We start from the raw sequence: 12,177 nt of genomic DNA, 5'->3' as shown, positions 1-12,177 counted from the left end.
GGTCGTCAAGCGTCGACGGATTTCTCGTTCACTCAAATCGCCTTAGCTCCGGTTCTAATCAATATTTTTGCATTTAAAAAAACGGATTTATTTGTCTTGGACAGTAAAATCGTTTGGTGATCATTTAATAACCTCAGCACACTATGGAGGAAGCGTGGAAGCCGTTAAACAATTAGATCGTCTGAAAACGGACGATTTTTGTTTAATTAACATTGCGATATTTACAGTTGCGGTCAATATTTATAAAAAAATAAAATACAGGTGTGTTCCTCTTTGAATAGCGAACATTTTGGTATGTTTCCGGAGTTCATAACTTGCATAGGAAAAAAGTATTAGCCTTTTAAACAATGAAATTTTCCGTTCGCATGGGTTTTCCTTGGTTTATTTGCAAAATCTCTGGTTCTAATAAACATTTTTTCAATTTGAAAAAACGAGCTTATTTTTTATTAAATTTGTGATCATTTGATATGTCGCAGGGCCCTGTACCTTAAATACTTAAATAGGTAAAAAGTTATGAGCGTTTAAACAATTAATTTGTTAATAACTTTTTGATTTGACCACTTACGGCTTGGCACCTTCGAAAATCGGATTCAGGAGGCCAAAATACATAAAAATAACGTAGGTTCCCTCACGGGCATTGAAGGGCCACGAAAACCCCCCTTGCTCCTAGACTATGACGGACATTTTTTTTCTACAGTTTTTTCAACGCCTGTGCCACGCGCCTCGCCTGGATTCGCCTGGATTCTGAACATGTTGTAGGACATTCCAGAATTTTTTCAAATTTTTTCCAACATATTCTTAGCTCTAGGGTCATGTAAAAGTTAAAGTGTCTCAACAATGGGCCTCGCGACTGCATTTTTACTTGCATTTCACTAATTAGCTCGGAACGACATTTTTTACGCAAATTAGAGAACACCCATTTCATTAAGAAAACTTATCGGATTTGTGTGGTTCTTATGCGAACCTCTTCACATTTTTTTCTGCGGAGTTATTGCCTTCTAAAGTGAGGGATCTTGATTTTTTGCGGCGATATTAGGTATTTTCACTTCAATAAACAGCTAACTTCACTTCGTAGATTGCTGATGGGAAAATAAGAGACCAAATGTATGGGATTCAGTTCATTTTTGCCCTATTTTGCTAACATCTTCGTGAAAGGTAATTTTTTCTATATAAGTGTTTTTAAAAAATAGTTTTTTATTTTTACTTACTATTTAATGAATTAATAAAATAATAATTTTGTTCCATGCATTTGATCCATTTTTCCCCACAGCTTTTAACAAAGTGAAGTTAGCTGATGGTTGAAGTGAAAATACCTTATTGAGGCTTTTATATCCCAACTTTTTCCTGCCGGCTGATTTGATTTATTTTTCCGGTTTGTACTGTGGACCAATGATGCCAATGTTGGCACCCTGAGCTACTGCGCTTGCGTTAGGGCTGACCGCTCATGGGCCGCACTTGACTCGCGATTTAAAATTACATTAAAAAACAATTCTTGTGACTTAAGTAAATAATTATTAAAATATCCACAAGGATATATACAAACTGTGTAACATAGATTTCAGGCAAAAAAATACAACACATATATAATATTAATAACAGTTTATTTTCAGTGAATTCCAAAGACCAAATTATATTTTACAAAACATTTAATTTAAAAAGAACAATCTGAAATTTTGTTTTAGAATTATTCAAATATTATCACTATTATATTCTGCAATTAGCTTCTATATATCAAGCTGCTGAAATATCATATGTTATTTAAAAAAATGTATCTATTAACAAATATTTTGAGAAATATTAGTCAGTCTGGAAAATTCAATGAAAATAAACTGTTATTGATCAAATATATGTGTTATAAATTTTTTTCTTGTCTGAAATCAAAAGTTACACAATTTGTATACATTCTTGTGTATATTTTAATAATTATTTATTTAAATTACAAGAACTGTTTTTCAATGTAATTTTGAATCGCACTTCAAAGGGTAGACAACCAGCGCTCAGTCCTAACGCACGCATGAATGGAAATTATTATCATTTTATTATTGCATTAAATAGTCCCTAAAAAAGAAAAACTATTTTTCAATTTCAATTATACAGAAAAATTACTTTCTACGAAGATAATAGAAAAATAGAGCAAAAATTAACCGATTTCCATGCATTTGGTCAATTGTTATCCCCTCAGTATTCAACGAAGTGAAGTGAGCTAGTGATTGGAGTGAAAATACCTTATTGTATATGTAGACGGTCATGACTAACTTTTGGAAGTTGCATTAGGAACTTATAATTTTATCAAAGTGACTGGTACGCCCTATTAAATGAAAGAAATTTGAAAATTAGGTAAATATTGTTTCAATTGGTTTCCTTATTAACAATTATTTAGACTAATATCGCAAAGCGAATAGTTGCCTTGACAGGTATTCAGGTGGCTGACAGCGCGATTCAGAACTCCACAACTTTGCATGAGCCAAATTTAGTCTCCAAATGATACTTTCCCCTAGATGCCCACATGGGCACCTACGTTCAGAGGAATACATTTGAGACTTTAAAACTCTCTCAAATGATCATTGGGAGCCCAATGAAATTTGAGCTGCAACAAATTTGACACTAGCGTTTTTCTGCGAATTGTTTGCCATTGTTTGTAGTAAATTTTTCTAAAAACATGATGTAATTATTTAAACAATTAATTATTGTTTATTTTCAAAATTTCTAAAAATGCATCCAGAGATGTCCACTTTTTCAAACTGGTATCCTATGCTACTTTTTGTTGAATAATTACATAATGTTGATAAATTCTATAATGTTTAAGAAATTTATATTTGTTGAAAAAATCTTTATTTGATCAAGGACTTATTTTTCGATAAGTAAAACAATGAAATAAAACATAAGAAATAGAATACTTACGATTTTGAAAGTATTTTTGGAAAAGTAATTATGGAAACAAATTATATTTATTAATAATTAAAAAGTGGTAAACGTATTCTTTCTATACACCATGCAGTCAGAAAAATAATGTTATGTGTTTAATTTAATTTCCTTTTTCTAGCCATCGAAAAAAAACTGCTTGAGCAAATATTGATTGTTTAAATAAATATAAATTTATTAAACATTAAAAGAAGTGTATGGAAATTATTAAATTATTCAAGAAAATGTAGCATATGATACTAATTTAAAAAAAATTGATATCTCTGTCTCAATTTTTAGAAATTTTGAAAATAGACAATAAATAATTATTTGCATAATTAAATGTTTTTAGAAAAATTTACAACTCTAAAGAATGACAATTGATTACATTTAAATCAGAGAATACTATTATTTTTTTAACTTTTCTGGGAATAAATAATTGTTTAAATAATTTACATTTGTTTAAACCATTGAAAATTCTTTAAAAACTCATGGTAAATATTCAAATTGTCCATTAGTGAATATTTGTATGAAAAAGACGACGGAAATAGCTAAAAAGTTACAATAATACGTAAACATGTAGTTTTTTTATTATTAGTTCATTCATGGTGCTTCGAGGAGGGTGGGAGTTGGTTGGAAATGAAAGTTAATAGTATGGTTTTATTTCGAAGGCACTCCTCTTAAATTCCTAAAAGACTTGACCCCATGTTAATTAAATGCGACTTTGGAGTATTGCCCTCTAGAGTGAACAAATTTTGCGATGTATTTTTGGACCATCCTAGTGTACACCATATTGAAAGAACTTATATTACAAAGTATTTCAAGTATTTAAAAAGATTTCAGAACGATTCCGAATAATTTCACAAAGATTTTAAATATAGTAGAATACCTTTACAAAGATTAAAAATATATGCATATAGTTATAAATATTCCACATATTACATATTTCAAAACGATAAAGAAAATGTCACAATCATTTAAAACATTTCACAACGAATGAAAACATTAAAATGATTTTGCAAAGATAAAAAATATTGGAAAAGATTCAAGAAATATTTCATATATTAAAAATTGTTTTAAAAGCTTTGAAAGATTTCAAGTATTTTGCAATGATTTTATATATGCCAAAATATTTTCAAGAATTCAAAAGAATAATTAAATTTCATCGTGATTGCAGAAAGATTGGAAATATTTGAAACGATTTGACAAAGATTTGAATTATTTTTAAAATATTGTAAAGTGTTTTAAACTATTTCGCAGATTGTAAGCCTTGCAAAAGATTTAAGAAAGATTTTTAAATTTTTTAAAAGAATTTAAATATTTGAGATTGTAAATGTTTCAGAAAGATGAAAGAAATTTCACAACGAATGAAAATATTAATTATTTGGGCTTAAAAAAATTTTATAATAAAAGAATAGTTAATGAAAGAGTGTTGTTTGTGCGAAAAATTATTTTTCTGAATCTAACGTCAAAACTATTTCGAGACCAGACTGATTGATTCATTAATAAGACTTTAATTTTTAGCGCTTCAAGTATTAATTTTACGATTATTAATGTTTTCAATCAGAAAGCATGTATAATTATTTCGTTTTCAGAATGGTTATAAAATGTAAAGGTTCGACACAATATTGTTTGAAATTCTTTCAATTTTAATACATTTTTCAAATTTTTACACCATTTTCAAACATTGTTAATATTAACTAATTACATTATTCAAACTTTTATTGTTACGTACCCTTGACAATCTATTAATTAAGTATATTCGAAAATAATAATATGACTGATGATCACAAGTTCCCTTATTTTCTATTTTCACTGCCGACCAGATTTAAATTTAATCAACAAGGATTGCACACGCCGCGCCGTATAACGCCACGAATTGAAATTAGCTGTATATCATTTCAAGTAACTAACATCCCATCTATATTTTCTTTTCTACAGGCCAAAAATATTAAGCGTTATTCAACTGTTTTAGTTCAAAGAGGCTTTAGTTCAATTGCGCCTTATTTCAAAAGGAATCTAATCGAAAACATATTCAAATCTTAATGAAAATGAAATTGAATCCAAAACAGATCCAAATCTTATCGAAGTCGAAATCTCATCAAACTCTAATTTATAACTAGACCGAAATCTGGCCGACATCTGATGAAAATCTGATAAATTTTCAACCAAGAAGAGAAATTTTTAACTTGAAAAAATTTAGTTTTAACTTAAAAAGACTAACTTTCAGTGAAACAGTTGAATTTTCAACTAAAAAACATTAATTTATAGGAATATATACATTTTCAATTAAAGGAATGAATTTTCTACAAACAAAAAATTTTCACCTGAGAAAGACAAATTTTTACCAAAAATAAAGCAGATAAATGTTTAGTTTAAAAAATACTTAAATACAGAAAAAAAAGAATTCTCAACAAAATATTTTAGTATTCAACTAAATCATTTTCAGATAAATTTAACAATCCTCAACAAAAAAAAATTAATTTTCATCTACACGTGGAATAGCTAAGTTTTCAGTTCAAAAAATTAATTTTCAACCAAACAAAAAACAAACGGGTGCAGTTCCGAATAGGTGAACGTGACGATTTCCTTCACACTGCGTATACTTCTGTATTTTGACGCACTGATTATAAAAATGATAGTGAAAATTTGCAAATTGACGATTTTCATGGTGAAATTGTGAAAAAATCATAAAAAAATATGGTTTTTTGCGTTTATCTCAGCCAATATGCAAAATCTCGCAAAATATTTCCAAAAAAAGTTGTAGATCGTACAAAAATACACATTTTCTGTATAACCCTTTTTTTCTACCAGTGATAGTTTCCAAAAAAATTGGTGATATCTTGATTTTTATGAAAAAAAAACAATGAGCATTCTCCATTGGTTTCGGTTGGGTACCTACTCACGCTTTTCACCATGGGAAGGTTGGAGTATTTTGAAAAGGATTCTTTTGTATTTTTCAATTTTCTAATTGTTTTTTTTTTTACTTTTATGATTTTCAAAGATATTTTAATTTATTTTAATCAGAAATTCTGAGTATATTCTATTTATTGTCTTGATTGTATACTCCTTATAAGTTTGTTTATAATAGTCTACTGAGTATATTTAGTAGCCAGGGTAATATGCTTTTATGTTAGTAATTAATTCTTTAAACGGATCAGCAACTATTTTCTTTACGCGTCACCGCCACAAAAATTCGCAGAGATGCTCTGCAATGTTGCTCTTACGCACTCCTCCTCGTGAGAGAAATTGTCGCATCTACCGCCAAGATGACTCGATGTTTTGTGTGTATGCTCCGGAAACGGGATCCACAAATTGTTCAGGATGATTCACACTTTTGTGTACAAATAAGAAATATGTATTTCGATAAGATCTACAACTTTTATTGAAACGTTTTGCGAAAATTTATGTATTGGCTGAGATAAACGCAAAAAACCCCGGCATCCCAATGACTGGTCACAAAAATAACTTAGTTCAGACACGACTCCCTTTCCAACGTGTCATGGAGGGCGGGAAGGCACGCCTGTGACTGGAACCACAAAAAACTTAGGTCCCTCTTTTAAATCTCTTCTTTTCTATCTATTTTTATTTTTTATGTATATACGTCAATATTTGTCTATTTTTCTGTCAATCTAAATTTCTGTCTATTTTTTTTAATTTCCCCTTTTCTATCCCATTATAGCCTGCATGTATTAACGTCTATTTTTCTATCTATTTTTCAATCTAAACTCACGTCTATCTTTTTCCATCCCCTTTTCTCGATCTCATTCTATACTTCATCTATTAATGTCAATATTTTTCTATCTCTGTTAATCTAACTTCCCATATATCTTTTTCAATCGTCTCCTTTCTATCTCATCCTATAATACTTTTAGCAAGGTCTATCTTTTTCTATTTCATTTTCAATCTAAATTTACGTCTATTGTTCTCAATCCATTCTTTTCTATCTCAACCTATTCTTTATCTATCCACGTTAACGTGAATGTTTGTCTGCTGGAAGACTTGCAGTGAAAGTAGGAAGATTGAAGAGGATAGAAATTGGAGGATTTAGTAAACGATAAAACTATTCTATCTTTCCTTCTATCTCTCAATGGGCCACTTAGCATCCCTAACACCCTATCTTTTCCTATTCCCTGTCTCAATCATTTTCTATCTCTTGCTCTATCTTTCTTAACTAAAAATCCTTACCTTGTTCTGTACTTTATTCTATCCTTTTAATATAAATTTGAATCTTTATTTATCACTATTTTTTATCTTTCACAATTAAGTACTCTTATCATTTTCTAACCCTAAAAATTCGGGAATGATTGGATGAGGTCGGGAAAAGAAGATTTAACAAGATAGACGGAAATTTAAATTAAACGGGAATAGAAAAATATTAACGTTGATAGATCCAGAATAGGATGAGACAGAAAAGAGGGACCTGAAAAAGATAGACGTGAATTTACGTTGAAAAATATATTTTAAAAAAGATAGACGTGGATAGATGTAGGATACGACCAGTTAGAAGAGTTACAAAAAATAGACGGGAATTTAGGTTCATAGAAAAATAAAAAAGGATTAACGTGGATAGATAAGAGATAGGATGAGATAAAAAAGAGGGTATTGCAAGAGTTAGTCGTGAACTATTTACTGAACTATTTAGATTGTTAGAGAGATCCAAAAATATAGACGTTGATAAACATAGGATACGATGAGATAGTGAAGAGGAGATTAAAAAAGATTGACGTAAATATAGATTGACAGAGATATACAAAATGGTAGACAAAGGATAGGATGAGATTGCGAAGAGTGTATTGAACAAGATAAATGTAAATTTAGATTAATACATTAATTATTAAAAGAAAAGAGGATATTAAAAAAAATAGATATCAATTAGGATTGACAGCGAGACATGAAAATATTAACGTGATTAGATAAATGATAGAAGGAGATAGAGAAGAAGATACTGAAAAAGAAATACTTGAATTTAGAGTGAAAAATGGATAGAAAAGGATAAATGTGGATAGATGTATGATACAATGAGATAAGGAAGAAGTTATTGAAGAAGATAGAAGTGAATTTCGTTTTACAAAGAAATGTAAGAATATTGACGTGGATAGACAACGGATAGGATGAAATAGAGAAGAGGATATTGAAAAAGATAAACGTAAATTTAGTTTTACAAAGAGAAAGAAAAATATAGATGTTAATAGATGTATGAAATGATGAGATGGGGAAGAGAAGGCTGACAAAGATAGACGGAAATTTAGAATAACCGCAGACAGAAAAATATTGACGTGGATAGATAAAGGATAGGATAAGAATAAGAAGAAGGTACTGAAAAAGATAAAAGTGAATTTATATCCACAAATAGATAGAATGGGACCCACTTTCTCTATCTTTTTCTATCATAAAGATAAAAAATTATTCAAAAATATAGGACCTCTATCTTCTTATTTCCAGCTGAGGATGGCTGTTCGATAGCGGACAGAGTGATTCGTAAGAACGGAGCCAGCTTAAGAGATAGAAAAGGGTGGACGCTAATAGATGTATAATACAATGAGATGAGGAAGAGAGGATTGAAAAAGAAAGGCGTTAAATATTTACGTTAATAGTTAAAGGATAGGATTAGATAGAAAGCAAAGGATTGAAAAAGATAGATGGAAATTTAAATTAAACGCAGACAGAAAAATATTCACGCTGGTAGTTAAAAGATAGGATCAGATATATAACAGGAAATTGAAAAAGATAGACGGAGATTAAGATTAACTGCAGACAGAAAAACATTGACGTCGATAATTTAAGGATAGAATCAGACAGAAAACAGGGGATTGAAAAAGGTAGACGGAAATTTAGATTGAAAGAGAGCTAGTAAAAGATAGGCGCGGTTAGATGAAGTATAGGATGAGTGTCGACGCGTGCAAGTCCCAAACTGTTGAAATGGTGCGTTTCACTTGACGCGGTTTGTTAACATAGAAAAAACAATGTAGATTACTGGCTGGGGATATAATCAATTAAAAAGTCACTGATTTCTGGAACTCGAACAATAATAACAGACTGAGTTTATTAACATTTAAAAGACATAAAATTTACAATACAAATAAATTTAGTTACAAGTGATCGCCATCCGGTTTGTCGTGAGAATGATTAAAGGATCACCTCGCTCGTCTATCCCTACTCAAGTATCAATATGCGCAATTATAAACGCACAAGAAAAAATCTAAATTCACACAGCAATGAATCAATTTGGTTCCTATCGTAACTCTCGCTCTGCGACAATGAGATAGAGAAGAAGGTATTGAAAAAAATACGTGAATTTATATTCACAAATACATAGAATAGAACACGCATTCTCTATTTCTTTCTATCATAAAAGTAAAAAATCATTTTAAAAGATAGGACCTCTATCTTTTTACTTCCAGAAGGGGGTGGCTGTTGGATAGCGGACAGAGTGGTTCGTAAGAATGGAGGCAGCTTAACAGATAGAAAAAGATATACACTAATAGATGTATAATACGATGAGATGAGGAATAGAAGATTGAAAAAGATAGACGTAAATCCATATCAACCGCAGACAGAAAAATATTGGCGTGGATAGTTAAAGGATAGGATAAGATAGAAAGCAGGGGATTGTAAACGATAGACGGAAATTTATATTAAACGCAGACAGAAAAATATTGACGTCGGTAGTTAAAGGATAGGATCAGATAGAAAACAAGGTATTGAAAATGATAGAAATGAATTTATATCCACAAATAGATAGAATGGGACAACTTTCTATATCTCTTTCTATCATAAAAATAAAAAACTATTCAAAAAGATAGGACCTCTATCTTTTTACTTTCAGAAGGGGGTGGCTGTTCGACAGCGGACAGAGTGGTTCGTAAGAATAGAGCCAGCTTAATTGAAAAAGAAGTTCGATGCCGTCGAAATCTGCACCTCGGTCGAGCCAGAGAGCGAAGACCGAGGGCGTCGCGACGCCTTTCGCCTGGCATTGGTAGCAGTCTCGAGATAGCCGTCCGTCGGCTGGCTTCTTACCACCTCGATTTATTCGGGTTTCGGGTATTCCACTCAAAGTGATCAGGACACTTTGAATCGGCTTTTCCGTCTCTTGAATCGGCATTTTCCCGCGCGCACTTATTCCCGCTCCCCATTCGGTTCGAAATTACCGTATTCGACAACAACTACCGGCTCACGCCGAATTTCCTTTTTCTTTGTCCGAGGTGAGTTTTTTTCGGTTCGCTATCGGAGCTCTCGTCAACGTTCTATTCTTGTGCGTCGAATGTTGTGCAAGTATCGAATTAAGGTGCCATTTCAAATGCGGCGGAACTTGTAATAATTAGATCGATCAGATTTAATTCAATTCAATTATTTCGTTACTATAATTAATCTGAATTTTTCATAGTTTAAAAAATTATCCCCACCATCTCTTAATTTTCTTTGATTTTCTTCTTTTTTTTCTAATTTTATCTGAATTTCTCGATACTTTTTTGTTATTGTGCGTCGCCAGTTTTTGGTCACATGTCGATAATTAAATCGATTGGATTACATTCTTCATATTCTGGAAAGTGGTAATTATCTATAATAATGTCTAACTCTCTAATTTCACAATTATCTTCACATACTCACATTTGTATGGTTTCAATGAATATCTAAATTCATAAATCTGAATGTTGAAACACATGTCCATGCCAAGAATTTCAGTGATTCAACAAAATTATCTTGCTTATTTGGCTCACCAATATTACTCTCTATTAATTATATATAAACTACATATTAGTTATAAATAAAATACAAATATGTTTCATTTAAATTTACAAACCCTTCCAGTAGATTTTATTATGTAATTGAATTACTTCAACCCTGAAAAAAGGGTAATGATGAATCTTTTTTTGGAAGTGTGTGCAACATTCGTGATGTGTCACGTGTTTCTGTGACGTAAAGAAAACGCCATCAAAGACATTTTTCCGCTCTACAAATGCAGTTACGTGTGTTTATGCTGCAGCAACAGGCGACAGAACTTGTGCGCATGTCTTCATTCATGTTTCGGTCATTCAAACATAGACACTGGGGTGGTTCAAAAAGTCGATTTTTAATTTATGGTGGTCGATTCCCCCCCTTCCCTCCATTTTTCCTCTGTCTAAAAATAGATTTCCTTTTTTCAAATCGGTCAACGTGAAACCATAGCCCCTGGGCTTTGAAATTAATGTGGGATTTTAAAATGAAAAAAGATCCGTTCTCAAAAAATTAGGAAAAAGAAGTGCTTTTCATTAAAGCCCTAGTGGAAAAATGTACAAAAAAAACTAAAACCTGTTTTACAGGAATCTTTAAATAAATTGAATATATTACAACCAAAATAACAGAAAAGTACAATATTTTCCTATTGTTCGCACGAATATTGTAATTTTTTTACTTCTTTATATATTGCTCTATTTTATTGTAGTCTTAATTACCTACAAGAATTTAAAATTATAAGAATCTACAGAGATTTACAGATTTTTCAGGCAAAAAATTGTTCTTTTTCGACCTAAGAGCACAAATATTTAGAATATTGCAATGAGATGATTTATCAATTAATAATAATCAATCAATAATAATAGCTTTCGCTAAAAAAGCTTTTATGTATAAACTTTAAAGGAATCCCTGGTGGAAAAATTCATTCAAATAGAAGAACATGCAACATTTCTACAACTGTAATTTTTTATTCAAAAATATAAAAACATATACATATAAAGTAAAAAAATTAACAATGAAGTACAAGTTTCTAAATTAAAAATTTTCTATAACTTGTTAATTATATATTTCTTTACATTGTTGGCATAATCTAAAAGGTGTTACAGAAAACTACAGAATTTTACATTTTTTAAATTTGAGTGGTGGACAACATTAAAACACTTTTCATTTTACGTGAAATATTGCGAAACTGTACTTAAAATTATGTTTTACATACTAGTGGCTCAATGTAAAAATGTACAAATTTAAACAAAGCAAAATATAAATATTTACAAACAATACTTTTAGAATCCGCATCAACTTTTGAAATTGTAATCTACTATACATTTTTGTAAGATATGTAATACATAAGTTTCTACAAAAAACTATACAATTTAAAAACAATATGACACTTTAACCAAGATATTTTTCTATTATTAAATCACATTGAACTGCAGTTCGATTATTTTAAATTGAACAATAATTGTGGGTCCGGATGCAATAAGGGCACATAAAATTTTTTCGTGCGAAAACGAAGTCCCCTGGAGGCTTTAAAAAAAATTTTCGAATTTTAATTTTCAA

The 12,177-nt window shown here is 30.5% G+C and overlaps 1 protein-coding gene across 2 annotated transcripts in view; it reads left to right on the top strand.

The window, feature by feature from the left end:
• Nucleotides 1-9,909: 9,909 nt before the first annotated feature.
• LOC117180885 (obscurin) overlaps nucleotides 9,910-12,177 on the top strand; it is a 250,331-nt gene continuing 248,063 nt past the window's right edge. The window contains exon 1 of one of the 2 annotated variants that reach the window (XM_033373460.1): nucleotides 9,910-10,106. The gene's annotated coding sequence lies outside the window, so the exon portion shown is untranslated. Of the gene's footprint in view, nucleotides 10,107-10,373; nucleotides 10,455-12,177 lie in introns of those variants that run through there. The other variant, XM_033373459.1, reaches the window with a different exon arrangement.

This window comes from Belonocnema kinseyi, chromosome 9, assembly GCF_010883055.1.
Source record: "Belonocnema kinseyi isolate 2016_QV_RU_SX_M_011 chromosome 9, B_treatae_v1, whole genome shotgun sequence".
In the NCBI taxonomy this organism is placed as follows: domain Eukaryota; kingdom Metazoa; phylum Arthropoda; class Insecta; order Hymenoptera; family Cynipidae; genus Belonocnema; species Belonocnema kinseyi.
Note: the sequence above shows the minus strand (reverse complement) of the source record. Positions and strands in the feature narration are given on the sequence as shown.